Below are 20724 nucleotides of genomic sequence, written 5' to 3' on the forward strand. Positions count from 1 at the left end.
CTGAGCAAAGCCTGTGTGTGTGTGTGTGTGTGTGTGTGTGTGTGTGTGTTTGATCGCACATTCATGCCTCACTTGCTTTCACTCGACCACACAACACAACACACACACACACACACACACACACCACTGCCAGAGAGAAACAGCAAGAAATAAAATAGAAAAAGAGAGAGAAAGGGACAGAGCGTGATCGTTAGAGACAAAGAGAGAGAGAGAAAGAGAGAGAGAGAGAGTATTCTAATGCTTAATTGGTCAATAGTGTTAAATTGGAATGCTATTCAGAATAAGATAAATATGACCAGGAACAATAAATGCAGTAAATTAATAAGCCAGATGTCTCAGCATGTATGGAGTTGTAGAGGTTCCTAAGGGAGTTCTATGATAATCCATCCCATAATAGCTCCAATATTCCTGCAGATTTTGCGTTAGGGGTGTAGGGAGTATTGAGCCAAGTGTCGTCCAATAGAATCACATCCCACACATTTCCAATCAGAGATAGGTCTGGTGATGCATCTAGCCATGGGCACTCTTTCTAATAAGATGCATCTGTTGGGTTGCATGATATTGGAACAAAAAAATTACATTGCAAATGTTATTTTCTGACATTATATATCGCGATATTAAACAATACAGGGCCCATGAGGTCAACAGCCCTGTGCATCCGGATCAATCAAGAGCTGAGTCAGCACCGAGCTCTCAAAACCTGAGAAAAACAGCAAAACAACAGTAATTGGCCCTTTAATCAGGCATTTAAATGGCTTTTTAAACGGTAAATAAGAGTGTTTGTCTGGGATTAAAAGCGTGAATTTAGCTGTAACTGGAAATATCTGCGGTGCACAGCTTTCAACACGTGCGTTTACAAAAAAGCACGTGCCCAACCATGTGGATGGAGGCCATACGGTGAGCAAGTGTTTACTCCTGCCCCCACTTCTCAGGCAGCAGCAGCCTGTCACTCACACAGACACAGAGACAGCGCTTTGTATCTACTTCTTGTGTCAAGAATCAAAACATTGCAACATGACATGTTTGATTTAATTGCCTTAAGTGACATCACACGTCCTGCGATGTGACTATTGGGCATGCGCACATCGCGATGACGATCCTTAAACAATATATCGTGCAGCCCTAATCCGTTGCTGACACATATGTGCAAATGCACCCACACAGCTTTTCCAGTCTCTGTAAAGAAGTACTGCCAATAGAATAGGAATAGCAGACTGCACACTAACCACCTATCAGCTTGAAATCCAGCAGTTTGAAATGATATATAATTCAATAATCACTATGACAGCTTATCATTAAAAATTGTTACTATCCACAGTGTAAATCAGACGCGTGCAGACAGTGGGAGGTGGACGCGTGTGAACATCTGTACACTCAGCCAGCCGACCGACACGAGCGCGGAGTAACACTGCCATCAGGCCAGAGCAGCGCTTACATAACCTCATATCCCTCCCAGTGACAGAGAGAGAGAGAGAGAGAGAGAAGGAAAAAGAGGAAGAGAGAGAAAGATACAGAGAGGGGAAAGAGTGATGGAGAGAAAGGATATCAGACAGCAGAAGAAAGAGGCAGAAGTAAAGGATGTACAGGATGAAAGAGAGAGCTATAGAGAGATGGAGTGAGAGAGTGAAATAAGAACAGAGAAAGAGAGAAGAAGAAAGCAAGAGACATGGAAAGAGAACAAGAGAGAGAGAGAAAGAGAGAGAGGGAGAGAGAAAATAGAGACTTATAGCTACAGAAAGAGAGTGAGGGTGAGCAGAATAGATAGACAATAAATATCAGAGCAAGGGGCATACAGGATGAAAGCGAGAGCTATATAGAGATGGAGTGAGAGAGTGAAATAAGGACAGAGAAATAGAGAGAAGGAGAAGGGGAGAGAGATGAAAAGAGATAGAGATACAGTGAGAGGGAGAACAAGAGAGACATAAAGCTATGTACAAAGGGAGAGAGAGAAAGAGCGAAGGAGAGGGAGAGAGGAGGAGGTAGGAAAGAGTGATGGAGAGAAGGAAAAATAGAGATTTATAGCTAGAGAAAGAGAGAAAGAGAGAGAGCAGAAGAAAGAGACAAACAATGTCAGAGCAAGGGATGTACAGGATGAAAGCGAAAACTATAGAAAGATGGAGTGAGAGAGAAAGAGAAAGAAGGAGAAAGCAAAAGAGAGATGGAAAAATGGGAGAGGTGGACAGAATGTTACACCGAGATAGAGAGTGAGAGAGTGAAATAAGGACAGAGAAAGCTAGAGAGAGAGAAAAGGAGAGAGAGAGAAAAAAGAGAGAGATGTATATTATAATGAATATTATACCACACTTAGTTCGGACCCTGCAATGTCATTGGCTGCGAGACATTCTCTGAGTCCATTATCAGCCACAGTAACCAAAGCTCTCCATGTACAGTATTACTCTGCCACATACAGGTAACCTAGCAACAATGCAGCGCTTACAAACCAAACAATGCAGCTACAAACAGTAAAGGTTCATGCTATAGCACTTCCTTTCATGTATTATTGCTTAAATAATCACATATTACACTATTATAATATAAATTGTTATTTAATTGAAACTGAGAAGCTTTCTTTTAGTTTTTGGATAATTCTGGTTAAAAAATGCAAACTACAATTTCATGACAAAAGTCACGGGACAGCAGCATATATAAAGTGATCATGTAGTGCTATCTCACGGGGACAGCTTGAAAAAGCCCAAACCTGTGTAATTATGTGAGTTGGAGTGAGGTGAGGTGATATAATGGGTGCAGTCTGGGTAGAATTGTACATGAGGAAAGCTTTCTTCAGCCTTGGACAAGGGACATGCCAAAAGTCATGGGACACCATACTAGTTTTTTTAACATAAGGCATGTGAATGTTTATGTCCAAGGGAGTGACTACTTTTATAGGCACTTTAAAGAAAGAGAGAGAGATAAAGAGAAAGAGAGACAGAGAGAGCGAGACAGAGAAATAGAGAAAGAGAGAGAGAGAGAGACAGAATGCAATAGAGAGAGAGAGAGAAAGATAATCTGCTTGCACTCTCTGTTCAAGCTCACACGTAACGGCAAATGCTCAGTTCATTTATTCCTACACCCAACACAGTATTGTGGTTCCCATCTACAATGCTGCCTTTCTCATTTTCCATCTTTCTCCCTCACCCCTCGCTCCCTCCATCTGCCTGCCTCTCTCTCGCTCTCTTTTCCTCTTTCTCTCCTGCTCATTCTGTCCCTCAGCACTCCTAATCACAGAGTACAAAAACGGAGGGAGAAGAGGGGGGGGCGTTTGGTTGGTGTGATAATAAATCCACAAGCCTACCATCATCTTTCTCTCTCCCTCTCTCTCTCTCTCTCTTTTACTCCCTCTCTTCTCCATTTAGCCAAGTTTCGCTGCAGAATACAAATGGAGGCTCTTCTTCAAAGGCAAGGAGTACATGTTATTTTTGGCTGACTGCTCTAATATATAATCTATAATCTATAATCTAATGTTGCTCTATTGATTTATTAATTGTATGTAATATTCAAAATATGCACCCTGAAATGCAGTTATGTCAGATGTACAGATATGTCAATGATTACAGGGATAAAATATTGTGTTTAATGGTAACAGTGTGCTGAAACGACCATCCCTGCTAAGCCTAATAATATATTCATTATAAAAACTGGAGTTTTCAGGTCGTCACTCGTACAGCCTCTAAAAAAGATGATCCGGCTCAGTTTTACTGAACGCGTGCGGCTGGTGGAGCATTGGGGACTTCAGAAGGGGAAACTCAGAGCTCAGTAGCTCATTTTCTCGGGTCACTTTTCGCTAGAGTTCTTCTTCTAGCCACGTCACGCGTCTTTACATACTTACGTCACACGTACAGCCTCTAAAAAAGAGGATCCAGCTCAGTTTTACTGAACGTATACAACTGGTGGAGCATTGGGGACTTCAGAAGGGGAAACTCAGAGCTCAGTACCTCATTTTCTCGGGTCACTTTTCGCTAGAGTTCTTCTACTGGCCACGTCACGCGTCTTTACATACTTACGCCACGCGTACAGCCTCTAAAAAAGAGGATCCGGCTCAGTTTTACTGAATTTGAGCGGCTGGTGGAGCATTGGGGACTTCAGAAGGGGAAACTCAGAGCTCAGTAGCGTAACTCATTCATTCATAGTAAAACCAAAGTGTATAGCGCTCTCTCTCTCTCTGTCTCTCTCTCTCACTCTTTCTCTCTCTCTCTCTGACTGAACATAACCTGGAATCGGATTCATCCGCTCTGAAAGGAGGAGACCGCATCACACTTGCCCAGTTTAAAATGATTCTTCCACATGCTCGGTGCAATTACCCATTCTCACCAGAGAGGGCACTAAATCCCCTAAAACTTAAAACTTACAGACATCAGCTTTAAATATTGCAATCACTCTAATATATCATCATTACATGCAATATATTATACATACAGTACAAAGCTTCATTCCATTCCCTCTATCAACTTCTTGCTGTGTTATTTTTGTGTGCATTTGAATATAGTATATTCAACCTTGTTTCCTGTCAGGGATAGAGATATTCAGCAAAGAGAGAGGGAGAGAGAGAGACAGATGACCGTGAGTAATGTGTGTGTGTGTGTGTGTGTGTGTGTGTAGTGTAGGCCAAGGCTCAGTGCTGCCTGTCTCTGAAGTGCAAATCTCACTTATGACTCAGACACCAAAATATTACAGAAACATCCCCCCCCCCACCTCCACCACCTTAACCCACCCAAACCAGCTCCCTCTCTCCACACAGAGCCGGTGTTCTGTCGAGTTATGCTACTCATCGATTTGTGCTACTTAGCGGCTCTAAGCATGCGTTAATTCTCTCTCTCTTTTTTCCTGATAATTTTGTTTTTCTTGGGTACACATCTATCTATCTGACAAAAAAATAAAATAAAAATAATACAAATATAACAAAAAAATAACACCTATATTGCCTTAATTTTACCCTGATTTAGGATATTCAAATATCATGTCGACACTTTTACAGCGAGCATACATACAATTTTTTTTGTTTGTTTTTTTACCTTTAAATACACTAGGGTAGCACAGTTTGACAAGGTAGCACAATTCGACAGAACACCAGCACTTACTTACTTACTTACACCGCTTACTTAACGTTTTAGAGCCCAACATTTACAAAATCTACGAACAAGTAGCATGATCTTGATTGGTTGCTTATCAATGTGGCTTTATATGAGGCTTCATGGCTACAATGTGAAGTGTATATGCAAAGGTATTGGGATACCTTCTCACTCAATAGGCCCTATTTTTAGGGATCTTTAGCATAAGCTTTCAGACCTTAAATAATGCAATTTAAACAAGTTCATATTCATAAAGTTTTAAGAGTTCAGAAATCAATATTTGGTTGAATAACCCTGGTAGTTTTTAATCACAGTTTTTTTTCATGCATCTTGGCATCATGTTCTCTTTCTCCACCAGTCTTACACACTGCTTTTAGATAACTTTATGCTGCTTTACTCCTGGTGCAAAAAAAAACTTCAAATAGTTCAGTTTGGTTTGATGGTTTGTGATCATCCATCTTCCTCTTGATTATATTCCAGAGGTTTTCAATTTGGTAAAATCAAAGAAACTCATCAATTTTTAAGTGGTCACTAATTTTTTTCCAGAGCTGTAGGGCAATAATAATGCAGCTTTTTAGGCTGGACAGTGTGTATCCACTCCTGCCTACCTCCTGTCTCAGCCGAGGACACGTTAGCGGTGGAGCCGAGAGAAGGTTAATATAACTTATAACAAATCAATCAGATTATAATTAATGTACCGTAATAACACAACGACAGTGCTGATTATTAAGAATACTGTCTAATGTGTGGTTAGTTTATAAAAACAGACAATTCCGGGCTTATTACAGGCTTTATGTAAGTGAACACAGCACTGAGGAGTTTATAAACTAATACACGTCACCGGCTCCGTCAGACGAACTGGCAACATCTCTACTGTTCAGAAGCTAAGATGTACAACATAATCCAAATGTTTATGTCTTTTTTATTGATTGATTCCCTATAGCTTATAAATTATTATTATTCCTTTATTTATTTCTATTTGTGTTTTCAGTTTGGAAATGTATGTTATGAATTCAAAAATATAACTTATCTAAAAAAGGAAGTCAATTGGTCATTCATTATTAAGTGAAATGTCTTGTTTTCTCTTGTGTATTTTTAAGTACTCTTTAAGCAAACAAATGTGCTTTATCCAATTTACTTGATTAGTCGAATCGAATCAATTAATCGATAGCTGCAGCCCTAGTGAATATCCTTTAAGAATAAACCTAATTCTAAAATAAATATATAAACTTGAGTATTTTAGTCCAGGTCTGACTTCATTCACTAAAATCATCTTATTATACAGCTCAGATCATCCTCTCCGAATTCAGGCCGATGCTCACGCCAGTGTTTTACACTGATCTTCACGCTCCGACGCCTCCCTGAAACTCAGCCATGTGTGTGTTAATCTTTTAGAAAGAGCACGGCTGAAGATTCACACTGGATCACAGGCTGAACTGAAATGATCACTCCTTTAATAAGGTTCTAGCTTCAGTAGGCTAATTAGCCTGTGTGTGATTGGTCAGAGAGTAAGGTCAGACTCATTATGAAGACTGCAGATTTTTTGCTCATAGAAAACAATCAGAAAAATGTTCATTTGTTAGTCAGTCTCTAAGGTGTTGCTATGGTATATACAGTTGTTGTTTTTTAACCTTTACAGACCCTGCGTCCATTGAAATGTGTTTCAATCATGCGTTTCCTTATTCAAACAGCATATTAGCCATGCCCACAGATTTTATAAATTTTACTCTGCACACTGAAAGCAAAAAATGGCAGCATCCCAGCTAACAAGGCAAAAATATATATATTTTTCTATCATTTATATATTTTTACTCCATAGAGATGATTTGTGACATAAAATAAGTTAAATAAAAGTAAAACAGGATATAAATAACAATGTTAAACAAATTATTTTAATTAATTATATGTTATTTGTTGGATGCTGAGGTCTTGCACTGTGTTTGCTAAGGTGTTGCTATGGTGTTGCTGTTGGTGAATGTTTTCTATGGTGGATTCTATGTTTTTTTTTATAGGTGGTTACAGTTAGTTGTTGCTAGGTGGTTGCTATGGGATTGCTATTTTCTTATTGCTATCTTAACTATTGAAAGGATGTTGCTATGGTGGTCGCTATGGTATTGCTTTGTAGTTTGTAACAGTATTGGGCTGCTAAGGTGCTGCTAGATGGTTAGTAGGGTATAGCTAAGTGGCTGCTAGCTTGTTGCTACAGTGATTGCTTTAGTGACTAAATGTCAGTCATTTAATTGTGACTAATGCATTGTTAAGTATAGTAATTGCTAAAGTGTTGCTAGGCTAGGTGGTTGTTAAGGTGTTGCTTTATTGCTTTATTTTAGCAGGTGGTTTCTATGGTGTTGCTAGGGGTTGCGATGACAGTGGATGCTAAGGTGTTGCAGTGGTGGTTGCTAAAGTGTTACTATATACACAGCTCTGGAAAAAAAATTAAGAGACCACCAATATTTGGTGGAATAACCCTGTTTTTTAATCATGCATCATGGCATCATGTTCTCCTCCACCAGTCTTACACACTGCTTTTGGATAAACGTATGCTGCTTTACTCCTGCTGCAAAAAATCAAGCAGATTATCCATCTTCCTCTGGATTATATTCCAGAGGTTTTCAATTTGGTAAAATCAAAGAAACTTATAATTTTTAAGTGGTCTAAATCATGAAATGCAAATGTATTTGGCTAATAATAACGTCTTAAGTAAGACCATGCTTACAGCAATCACACTAATATTTTACTGCCTATTATAAACCCATGTTAGAGATTGTGAAAACCACTCCAGAATCTTCCAGGACTTCTTCTGAAACCGAGCTCTCGGTTGTAGACTTTGAGGTCTGCTTAGGGTCATTGTCCTGTTGCAAGGTCCAATGATGGCCATGCTTCCTCAAAGAAAAAGCAGCCCCAGAGCAGCACTGAACCCCATATGTCACACATTATAGTAAAAATCATCCACAAAATCACAAAATTCGCTAAATATGAAGGTTGAGCCTTTCAAACACACACACACAGTTTGCTGGATTGGCTTTGGGGAAGGCTCTTACAGAACCAGGACTGTTATAGTTATAGTGCATTCTGGGATTTCCCTGTACAAACACTCGTCTCTGGAACTGAAACAGAGCTTCCTCAGTACTCTGGAGATCCAGACCACTGTCAAAACATGCAGTTATTAAACTAAATTAAGTGAATCCTGTGAAATCACTATGTCACGTTTGTTCTGCAGTGATGGTAGGGGAGTGTGGAGAAAGATTGAAAATGGAGAAAAACGTAAAATTTAACACAACTTTTTCCATAGTAAGCCCTTTCTGCAATTTATTAATATTAAGGGTGGGAATCACACGATACGATATTATCACGATACGTTGCTCAAAATAACGATAATATCACAATATTGTGACTCTGCAATTCTCAGAGATATATCACAAGACAATTCTCTACAATATTTCACAGCATCTGTGTTATAGAAGAGGATAAAACTCTTAAATATGCAAATTACACTATTCATTTAATTATAGCGCCACCATGTGAAGTAATGGTGTAACTTTGCGTGAAACTTTAAGTCAAATACTGAATATTTTCATAAAAATATCCATATTTGATGCTATGTATCGATACAGTATGAACAAAACAATAAATGTTATGGTTACCACTTTAAAATAAGACTACCTTTATAAAGGGTTTATAAATGGTTTACAATTAGTTTATTAATGGTTACTAATTAGGTTTTAAATGCCTTAAAAATCATTAATAATCAGTTATAACACATACGTACAGTGGAAAGGGCAACAATGACCTGTTGTTTGCCAAATCGTAAACTATATTAAACAGCCATCTATATTGTTGCCCTCCAGCGGAGGAGGGGCAGCGCCGCAGCGGTGTCTCTGAAACAAATCGCCCGCCTTAATGACTCACCTTAAAAATACGGGACAAATCGCGTCCCGGATCAATTCAATACATAACGCGTATTTTACTGCCCAAATATGGGACGATTACAGATTTTAAGGGACGGTTGGTAACCCTACTCCTAGGTAACATTAGTATTTTAGCTAGCTTGTCGTTAAGGATAGCTAGCTTGTCCCTAGCTGTAGTACTCTCCTAGGTAACATTTGCATTTTATCTAGCTTGTCGATACAGTTAGCTAGCTTGTCATTAAGGACGGCTAGCTCGTCAAACGCTGTAGTACTCTCCTAGATAACATTAGTATTTTAGCTAGCTTGTCGTTAAGGATAGCTAGCCCTTCACTAGCTGTAGTACTCTTCTAGGTAACATTAGTATTTAAGCTAAATTGTCGCTAGCTTTAGTTATCTTCCTGGTAACATTATTGTGTTAACTAGCTCATCGCTAAGGTCAGTGCTCTCCCCGATAACATTGAACTGTGTGAGGAAGCCTGTGGGAGTCCCTGAAGAAAACCAATGGGGACACATGGAGAATGTGGAAACTACACCCAACCAGGACTTGAACCCAGTGTTACAGCACTAATAGGCAAACATGCTTGCCATATGCACATGGCAAAGGCCACATAAATTATGTTACAGTTACAGTTACAGGTCTGATAGTGGGTGTAGACAGATGAGTGGCTAGAATTGTCCAAGCAAACAAACTAATTTGCTTCAAATAATGTTGACATATATATTATATATCAAATTAACCATGTTTTCATTGAATTGCGATGTTAACTCCAATAAAAGTTTATAGATGTATAATAGCAGTGAAAGATCGAGTGGTTGATAATGGGAATGACCTTGTTGCATTTTGCACATCCTGCCGTTCTGCCTCTTTAATAACAGATACAGTAATTATAAACGTATACCTGAACAAACGATCTCACTACGTTATGTAATAACCTGTAATGACTGTCTGTGAATGTAATTTGAGTCTAATGGAATTGTTCTTTTCCATTTAATTAGGAACAAAGCAATTATACACTTTAAATGAATGGATTATTAGAAACCATTAAAGCATTAAGTCAGACTGAAGCTTGTTATATAGCCTCGAACAACAGCTGGAGAGACAAAATTTTATTATTCCATGCACTGAATTACAGCAACCGTCTTTCTCTGTTTGCACTGAAATCTTAATTTCTCTCTATTGTAATTTTCTCACTTTATTTTTTACGTTTATCTCTTTTATTTTTTATTTGTTTTTTTATTGCAACTTCTGTGTGCAGTGTTGATCTGCTACAGGATGCTTCAATTTCCTTCTAGGATCAATAAAGTATCTATCTATCCATCCATCCATTCATCATTCTATCCATCCATCCATCATCCATCCATTTGTCATTCCATCCATCATTCCATCCATCCATCCATCCATCATTCCATCAATCATTCCATCCATCATTCCATCCATCATTCCATTTATCATTCCATTCATTTAACCATCCACCCATTCCATCCATACATCTATTTATCCATCATCCATCCATCCATCCATCCATCATTCCATCCATCCATCATCCCATCCATCCATCCAATCATCATTCTATCTATTCATTATTCCATCTATTAATTTATAATTTTAATTCATTTAACCGTCCATCATTTCTCCATCCATTAATTTATTCATCATTCCATTCATCCATCTAGCCATCCATTTATCCCATCTATCCATTTATCATTCCATTCATCTATCCATCATTCCATCTATCCATTAATCCATCCATCCATCCAGTCATCATTTTATCCATCCATCCATCATTCCATTCATCCATCATTCCATCCACACATTCCATCCATCAATTTATCATTACATCCATCCATCCATCCATCCACCATTGCATCCACCTATCTATCCATCCATTCATCATTTTATTCATCCATCCATCATTCCATTCATTCATTGTTCTATCCACCTATTCCATCCATCATTTTATCATTCCATCCATCCATCCAGCCATCAATCCAGCTTGCCTGGTTGAAAAAAAACAGATATACTGTATATTTAAGTGCTGTTGATTAAAAAAATGCAATAAAGTAATAAAACTGGATTTTTGTCAGTCAGATCAGTCTAAAGTCCCACATGACTTTGACTCAAGCTTGAGGAACACCAGCTCCATTATTACCCAGAACACAACAGGCTATTTCTTAGCAGAGCAGGACCTTCATTAAAGATTTACTCCACAGTCTGAGAGTGAGCTCCACCTCTCCTCTCAGTGAACAGAACATCCCTCAGATGCTTTAAGAGCTCCCTGAAGCTTTCAGAGATAACGCCAGATAATAAAGGTTGATGTAAAAAAAGAGCAGACTGTCCTACCTTCTCCACCTGAGGACAAACCAGCTTTCCATACACCCAGCAGAGCTACGGAGAGAGAGAGAGAGAGAGCTGCCCTTCCGTCAGACGACTCTACAGGAGATTACCTGAGACAAACAAGGGAAAAAACAGGAAATGCTACAAATTTGTACTTATTGCTGTTAGAAATTACTTTGTACTTCAGAGGGAACAAATCTGACCCTATAAAGACCAATATTGTACCTTTGAGGGTACAATTATGAAGAGTGTACCTTTGAGTACAAAAAAGTACTCATATCATACCTCTGTTTTTTAGAGTGTAGGTGGATTACAAAACGCAAGTAAACAGAGCAGACCTGGGCAGATCCAGAGTCATGAACCAAGTGAACGAGTTGGGGATTTAGCGGTCACTTTTGTTGTCACTGAATGCTATCAAATTCTCACAGCAATGTTACAAAACCTAGTAGAAAGTCTTCCCTAGACAGTAGACACAGTTACTCTAACAAAAGTAAGTAAGTAATCATTGTATATATAGCGCTTTCCAGAACAACTCACAAAGTGCTTTACAGACCAAAAAAATAAAAATACTAATAAATATATAAAAATAAATAAAATGCTCAAAACACAAACAAATTAATTTTAATTTAACAGACTGTCAACAATATCACAATGTTCATACATTACAAAAAGCAAGAGTGTAAGAGTGTTTTCACAACTGTAGTTTGTTTCTCTGTTCTGAATCAGTTGATGAGTTTGTCTATTTGGAACATTTTCTTCCTTTGTTTGGTTTGTTTTCACACAGGCATAAACCTAAAAGCACCAAAATGTGCACCAATAAACCACGAGAGCAGGCTGTGTATGGCATCATTTTACTGCCAATATTCGAGAGCAAATATATAAAAAAATTATGCAGAGCCTATATTTTCACTGCAACAAAGTTGCCAAAAGTCTTCAGCCAATCAGACGTGGCAACAGGATTTGACCAATTAAATTCCTGCCAGTGTTCCGAAATTCATTCCAGATCTATTGACACTGGCCATCTAGCTCTGAGCTGATAATGCAATAGTAAAAACAATACAAAAAATATTTTTTTAATCTAATTTGGAGTTTACTAAAAAAAAAATAAACAAGTATATTATATTTTATTATTTCAGAGCAACATATTTCTGCTATTAATGTAAAAATGTCTTGCAGGTAATATTTAAGTTTCATCGCGCTTTTATTTCAGCCAATGAGAACGCAGAGCAAGCGGCATTATGAATTTAATTGGTCAAATCCTGTTGCCACGTCTGATTGGCTGAAGACTTTTGGCAGCTTTCTTGCAGTGAAAAGCTCTGCACTCTCAAAACATTAAGAACATTGGGCGTGCATGAACACAACGTTTATTCATCACTGTGGTAATTAGTGTTATTAGGCTAATATATCAGTTTAAACTGCACCTTATCAGCAGTTTAGCTCAAATAAATGCAATATATTTAATAGCTGGGTCGGATCGAGACCAGATCACGTTCTCACCACAAGTAAAAATTCAGTTTGCCTTCAACACAACATGATCAAGAACCCAACTGAACCCTTTTGGACACATCCTCCGGACCCACAATAAAAGCAGGATAAACTATTTTTAATACCAGACAAACCAAGTCTCCCTGAAGCTGCGGGAGTCTCCCGCATTTGGGTAGTGGCTCCCTGATGCCCACCAGTCACATATAATCTCCCGGAATTCAGAACGAGTGCCCCAAACGCGCACACAGGCCACAGACTTTTATTCTCTAATCGCGTGTGGGAAGGAGAGAGAGAAAACAGAGAGGGTTCTGATTGGCCTGTTCTCTGCAAAGAGTCTGTGAGACAGCCAATCAGTTTTTAGTGTGGGCGGGCAGTGTTTTTCCCCCTCCCGGACGGGATTTGTTCAGTGAGTGAGAGAAAGCAGATCATGGTGGAGGCAATATTAATAATTATTGTAATATGATATGAAATGTTTTTGATGTTGTGCAATTTTTTGTGATATTGTAACTGTCAATTTTTGTCAAATAAAGGCTTTTTTTCACCCCCAAAAAAAGGAAAGCAGAGGCAGGGCCTTCTAAAAAGAAAAAAGATAAAACTCATTTCACCTCTGAATACTCAAAATGTAATTAAATTAATTAATATAAAAGTAAAGTTTTGTTATCCATTGGTGTGTGTGCAAGTTTTTTTTTTTTTTCACAGGGGAGGGTGGGTTGGGGTTGGGGGTTTTGGATGGGGTAAATCAACTTTTGCAACTTGGGATGTCTGTAATACTCTTGATTTAAGATGAAACAGTGGATAATCGTGTGCCCCAATACTTTAGAAATATAGTACAATATATAGTCATTCTTTAACATTTTGTTTCCAGGTTTGTGTGCAGGTCAGTCTTCTTTATCCTAATGAGATCTGTTCTCTGTGTCCTGTCTGAGCAGCCAGAGGACACACGGCAGTCTGAGACAACCTGCTGTCCACTCTGTCCACTCACCTCTAACACACACACACACACACAGAGAGAGAGAGAGACACACACTGCTGTGTCTGAGAAGAGACAGAGGCTGAGTAGGACGAGGGAAATCGTATCAAGCACCTCAATCTCAATCTCTGTAAGATTCACAAAATCCACTTTTAGACCAAAAAAACTCGAGCTACTCAGAAAGAGAATGTCGAAGGACATCCTCTTCAGACATACAGTACCAGCCAAAAGTTTGGACAGACCTAAAATTCAGCGTTTTTTCATTATTTAAAAAAAAAATCTGCATTGTATATTAATACTAAGCTCATCCAAACTATGAAGAAAAAACATATGGTATTATTTATTAATTTAAACAAACCAGAATATATTTTATATTTTAGATTCTTCAAAGATTTGCACATCTCTGCTGGATTTTCTCAGTCAGCTTTATGAGGTAGAGTCACCTGGAATTCAGGCTTTCAGTTAACAGCTGTGCTGAACTCATCAAGAGTTAATTAAACTTGAATTTCTTGCTTCTTAATAAAGTGTTTGAGAGCATCAGTTAAAGTAAAGTAGTGAAGAGGTAGAGTTACAGGTATACAGTGAATAGTGAATATTTGAGTAATGCTCTAATCCAGAGTATGAGAAGCAAGAACTACTCAACTTACTGACTTTAAGAAATGTCAGTCAATCCAAAAAGAAGAATTTCAAGAGCTTTGAAAGTATCCTCGAGTGCAGTAATTAAACTGGCAGGAGCGCCCCATATAAGGAAGAGCAAGAGTTCTCTCTGTTATACAGGATAAGTTCATCAGAGTTACCAGCCTCAGAAATTCTCTGATTTTGGGAAGTATTTTGGTTTGTTTAACACTTTTAAGTTACTGCATGATTCCATATGTATTCCTTCCTTATGAGGGTGTGTGTGTCCAAATGTTTGACTTGTATTGTAAATGTAAATGTGTATATATACAGAAACCTCTTAAAAAGTTTCTTTGATTTTACCAAATTGAAAACCTCTGGAATATAATCAAGAGGAAGATGGATGATCACAAGCCATCAAACCACCAAACTGAACTACTTGAATTTTTGCACCAGGAGTAAAGCAGCATAAAGTTATCCAAAAGCAGTGTGTAAGACTGGTGGAGAAAGAGAACATGATGCCAAGATGCATGAAAACTGTGATTAAAAACCACCAGGGTTATTCCACCAAATATTGATTTCTGAACTCTTAAAACTTTATGAATATGAACTTGTTTTCTTTGCATAATTTAAGATCTGAAAGCTCTGCATCTTTTTTGTTATTTCAGCCATTTCTCATTTTCTGAAAATAAATGCTCTAAATGACAGTTTTTTTATTTGGAATTTGGGAGAAATGTTGTCTGTAGTTTATAGAATAAAACAACCCTGTTCATTTTACTCAAACATATACCTATAAATAGCAAAATCAGAGAAACTGATTCAGAAACTGGAGTGGTCTCTTATTTTTTCCCAGAGCTGTATGTGTATATGCTTCAGACATTATGGGGCAAGGTATCCTGGAAATGTAAGAAAACAAGCACACCTTGTTAAAAATGTACCTCATTTTAAACACAACACATGAAGCAGTAAATACGGCTATTTTTCATATTTTTCATCTCCTCCTCCTCACCTCCGCACAGCGTAGAACAAACACACCTACACACGAGCGCATAATCACCCAGCTCCATCATCACCCAACATCATAAACAACTTTCACACACACACACACACACACACACTTATCTGCAGCTAGAGATGTATTAATGCACTTGCCCTGATTGAATTCTCAGATCTGGACAATGAACACTCAAACATCTGAAAAATCAATATAATGTTTCTACAGAGTGTATCAGTCTAGCAGACGTCTCCCCTCAGGACTTCACTCAGAGGAATTATGACTGTGATTATAGTGAGAGAAATATACTAACTTAAAACACTCTTAATAATCTTTATGATATGTGGGTTTTATTCATTCCATGTAAAGAACCATTTTCGTGGATTTTATCTGGAATGTGTTGCTGTAGCGTTAAGAGCCAGGTGAGCTCTGACTTTGGCGTGTCCGTATCTTAACAGAGCAGCATTTTGCACATCTCAGAAGGGGAAACCGACCTGAGTGTTCATATGGTGAAGATGCACCAGCAGCTCATTTAAGGGAACAGCAATGTAATTTTATTCTTTATTCTGTTTATTGTTGCTGTGAAAGCTGGTCAGTGGCACACGTGTGTTTTCTGCTGCCAAGATACAAACATGCTGCTACTACTACTTATATATTACTATACTATATATTACTATTACTACTACTACTTACATAAGATCTGTCTACTACTATTACTACTAGATTATATTCACTACTATAATTAGGCCACTACTACTTCTATTGCTACTATGAGACTACTACTACTACTACTACAGCTCTGTAGTATTAAAAATAAGAGACCACTTAAAATGATGAGTTTCTATGATTTTACCAAATTGAAAACCTCTGGAATATAATCAAGAGGAAGATGGATGATCACAAGCCATCAAACCACCAAACTGAACTGCTTGAATTTTTGCACCAGGAGTAAAGCAGCATAAAGTTATCCAAAAGCAGTGTGTAAGACTGGTGGAGGAGAACATGATGCCAAGATGCATGAAAAAAAACTGTGATTAAAAACCAACCAGGGTTATTCCACCAAATATTGATTTCTGAACGTTCCTTTGCATTATTTGAGGTCTGAAAGCTCTGCATCTTTCTTGTTATTTCAGCCATTTTTCATTTTCTGCAAATAAATGCTTTAAATGACAATATTTTTATTCAGAATTTGGGAGAAATGTTGTCCGTAGTTTATAGAATAAAACAACAATGTTCATTTTACTCAAACATAAACCTATAATAAATAGCAAAATCAGAGAAACTGATTCAGAAACAGAAGTGGTCTCTTTATTTTTTTCCAGAGCTGTACTTCTAGAACTAGTATTAGGCTACTTATACTACTAGTACTGCTAATAGTCTACCTATGTGATTGCTTGGCTACTATAAGACTACTATGAATACTTTTTTAACAACATCTGCGATAATTAAGTGGTATTTCTACAAGGCTACTACTGTTACAATATACTATTACTACTAATAATAATACTGTTATTAGGCAACTACTACTAATATTATCCTTCTACGATTACTGCTAGTATTACTTGGTGATGTTAAACACATGTTTATGCTGCATTATTTCATGTTTTCTACTCAACCCTGGTTTTATTAGCTGGGATTTGTTGCAGTAGTGTAAATGCCTGCAGCATGTTATGAGATTAGCTCAGAGTTTGATGGGTTTGTGACCCTGAAAACCACAAAGTGCTGGGTGATTCTTAATTGTATGTACACTGGTTTTCTATAAACACCACTGGGGGTTTGGAGCTCCCACCAGTGATCTTTTTTTTTCTGTAGTGTTCTGTGGTCGACCTACTCTTACTAGTCTTATTCACTTCATCTGGTGGTCTATACAGCAATTAATGGAATTTATGTTAAAGAGTTTGTGGACACTCGTGCTAATGAATGCATTCATATTCAGTATCTATTTTATTTTGCACTCATAACCCGTAACAGTTTCCCCGATCTGCTTCACCTGAATACTGATTACATGCATGTGTCTGACAAATTAGTTTGAAAATAATCCGTGTCTGTGTCTGTGCTTCTTTGCGAATTATTGGCAACTGGATTGGGACAAAATATTAATATTGAGATATATCATATTGTTTTCATTTGCTGTATATAATCAATACATGGCGTCAAATATTCATATTTATATTGAACCATAGACACTCTAAACTCCTTAAGACTCACCCACCAATTAGGCGTTTTAATTAAATTAACAGGGTAAACCTGCGGTGAAGAATACTGGTTGTAAAATTCTGTGAAACTGACACCAATAAATCCATATCTGGGTATACAATCACACACCAGGGTAATGATCAAAACTTTCTGGGTGATTTAGAATATCCAATTTTACCTGATTTTTTGGAAACCCAGATAGAGACTTGAACCCAAGAACCCAGCACTGGGAGAGAAACGTGCTAACCTGACATATTGTGATTATTATTTTATATTTTATATCACCTAGCTCTAATAAATGCAATGAAATTCTAACAGAAATGCTCCCAAATTTGGTAGGAAGCTGTCCTTTTGTTTTTACTCCAACAAAAGCTGGATAAATAATTCCTTTTTAATATCTCGATTTCAGAAGGAACAATGAATAAACATTCTCTTTTTCTAATGCATTTTCGTTATTTTTAAAAACTTAAAATCCTTTAATTTCCCCAAAAATCATCAAAATGTCATTAGTGCGTCTAATAATCCGGTGTGCACCTTATGTATGAATTCTACCAGTCAGGTTGTAAGAAGCAATAAAGCCACTCTGCTCAAGTACAGCATTATACAGGAGTTTCAGTTTAGTTCTCCAGCAGTATTAGCATTAGCTGCTATTAGCATTAGCTGCTAAGCGCTAGCTCCTTCGATGTTCAGAGGTAAGTATTATCAGTCTGTAGCCTGCAGCTAACCCCTAGTTCTTAGCACTGCTGGAGTAGCATTAGCATTACCAGCTAACCACCATGCCAAACACTAGCTCTTTCAGCTTTCAGAGGTGAGTATTATCAGCCTGTAACCTGTAGCTAAACACTGACTAGTAGCACTGCTGGGGCAGCATTAGCAATAGAGGCTAACCGTACTATACGCTAGCTCTTTTGACATTTAGAAGTGAGTATTATCAGCCTGTAGCCTGCTGCTAAAGCCCTGGCTAGTAGCACTGCTTGAGCTGCAATAGCATTACCTGCTAACCACAGCACTAAGCGGTAGCTCTTTTGCCGTTCAGAGGTGAGTATTTTCAGCCTGTAGCCTGCTGCTAACCCCTGGCTAGTAGCACTACTGGAGCACCATTAGCATTACCTTCTAACCACAGTGCTAAGCGCTAGCTCTTTCGTCGCTCGGAGGTGAGTATTATTGGCCAGTAACCTGCTGCTAACCCCTGGAAAGTAGCAATTCTGGAGCAGCATTGGCATTACCTGCTAACCACAGTGCTAAGCGCTAGCTTTTTCATTGTTCAGAGGTAAGAACTATCCTCCTGTAGCCTGCTGCTAACCCTGGAAAGTAGCACTGCTGGAGCAGCATTAGCATTACCTGCTAACCACAGTGCTAAGCTCTAGCTTTTTCATTGTTCAGAGGTAAGAACTATCCTCCTGTAGCCTGCTGCTAACCCTGGAAAGTAGCACTGCTGGAGCAGCATTAGCATTACCTGCTAACCACAGTGCTAAGCTCTAGCTTTTTCATTGTTCAGAGGTAAGAACTATCCTCCTGTAGCCTGCTGCTAACCCTGGAAAGTAGCACTGCTGGAGCAGCATTAGCATTACCTGCTAACCACAGTGCTAAGAGCTCGCTCTTTTGCCGTTTAGAGGTGAGTATTAATGGCCAGTAGCCTGCTGCTAACCCCTGTTTAGTAGCACTGCTGCAGCAGCATTAGCATTACCCGCTCACCACAGCGCTAAGCGCTAGCTCTTTCGTTGTTCAGAGGTGAGTACATTGGACTGTAGTCTGTGTGTTTACTGTGTTTAAACAAGCTACATTGGACAAACCGCAAGCTAATATCGCTCTGGCTTACCAGAACACTCAGAGTTTCTCAGTGTAGTGCTGTTAGGTGGCATTAGCTGCTAACTGCGGCTAGCCTTAATGGAAATCTGCAAATCTAAGCTTACTTGACTTTACAGTCTTGTTTACTTAACTTAGCTAAGCTTTACAGAATTAGAAGGGAAACATGGCGACACCCGTGTTCCTTACTAGTGCCACATAATAAAAATGTGTGCCTTGTGTACGAAAATAGATCAGAAAATAGATTTTATAATAGTTTATTAATTGGAAATTTACTGCAAGTACTGCAGTATCCAGTATAATCTGTAACATGTTATTGTGTCCGTATGACGCAGGCAGCACTGTTAAGTGTGTTTATGAGCTGCAGGGTGTATCTGGTCTGAGACCAGCAGGCAGCAGTGTGTGTGTGTGTGTGTGTGTGTGTGTGTGTGTGTGAGAGGTGTATGGGTGGATCTCTCACAGGGCCGTATAGGTGTGTGGCAGGCTGTGAAAATGGAGGGAGGGTGAGGATGACACATCCAGAGGGCGCAGTCAGTGTCTCCTCGCTCGGGCAAACCTGTAAACGCTGCTAAAGACGAAGAGCACAGAGCAGCAGAGAGAAGAGCACAGTGGGAAAACTGGAAATGTAGGTTAACACAGCACAACACAGTGGGGTAGACCAGCTGAGAGACAGGTAGAGACACAGCTGCAGAATATCTGAAAAGTGCATGTTGTTGCAGTGAACCTTTCCAGTCTATGATTATAGTGATGGAAATGATCACATGTTTGTTTTACAGTTGCAAAAAAAATGGTACCACTTTAAAATAAGACTACCTATATAACGGGTTTAGAAATGGTTTACAATTAGTTTATTAATGGTTACTAATTAGGTTGTAAATGCCTTAAAAATCATTAATTATCAGTTATAACACATACATAGAAAGGGCAACAATGACCTGTTATTTGCCAAATAGTGAACCCACAGCCGTCTATATTGTTGCCCTTTCTAATGATGTGTTATAACTGATTATTAATGATTTTTAAAGCATTTACAACCTAATTAATAACATTAATAAACTAACTGTAAACCATTTTTAAATCCTTTATAAAGGTAGTCTTATTTTAAAGTGGTACCAAAAAAAGTATGTGAATCCTTTGGGATTACTTGGATTTCAATATTTATCTAAGTCACAACAATAGACAAACACAGTCTGCTTAAACAAATACCACACAAAAATTATATATGTTTATACAGTACACACCAACAGTTTGGAAACACTTTCTTTTTTTCTTTATTTTCATGACTATTTACATTGTAGATTCTCACTGAAGCATCAAAACTATGACTGAACACATGTGGAGTTTTATGT

The 20724-nt window shown here is 38.3% G+C and overlaps 1 protein-coding gene across 1 annotated transcript in view; it reads right to left on the minus strand.

The window, feature by feature from the left end:
- Positions 1-20724, minus strand: part of LOC103035372 (protein kinase C and casein kinase substrate in neurons protein 1) — a 114674-nt gene that overhangs the window by 81831 nt on the left and 12119 nt on the right. Inside the window, exon 2 of the mRNA XM_022676806.2 lies at positions 11316-11419. The gene's annotated coding sequence lies outside the window, so the exon portion shown is untranslated. The remainder of the gene's footprint in view (positions 1-11315; positions 11420-20724) is intronic.

This window comes from Astyanax mexicanus, chromosome 13, assembly GCF_023375975.1.
Source record: "Astyanax mexicanus isolate ESR-SI-001 chromosome 13, AstMex3_surface, whole genome shotgun sequence".
NCBI classification, from domain to species: domain Eukaryota; kingdom Metazoa; phylum Chordata; class Actinopteri; order Characiformes; family Acestrorhamphidae; genus Astyanax; species Astyanax mexicanus.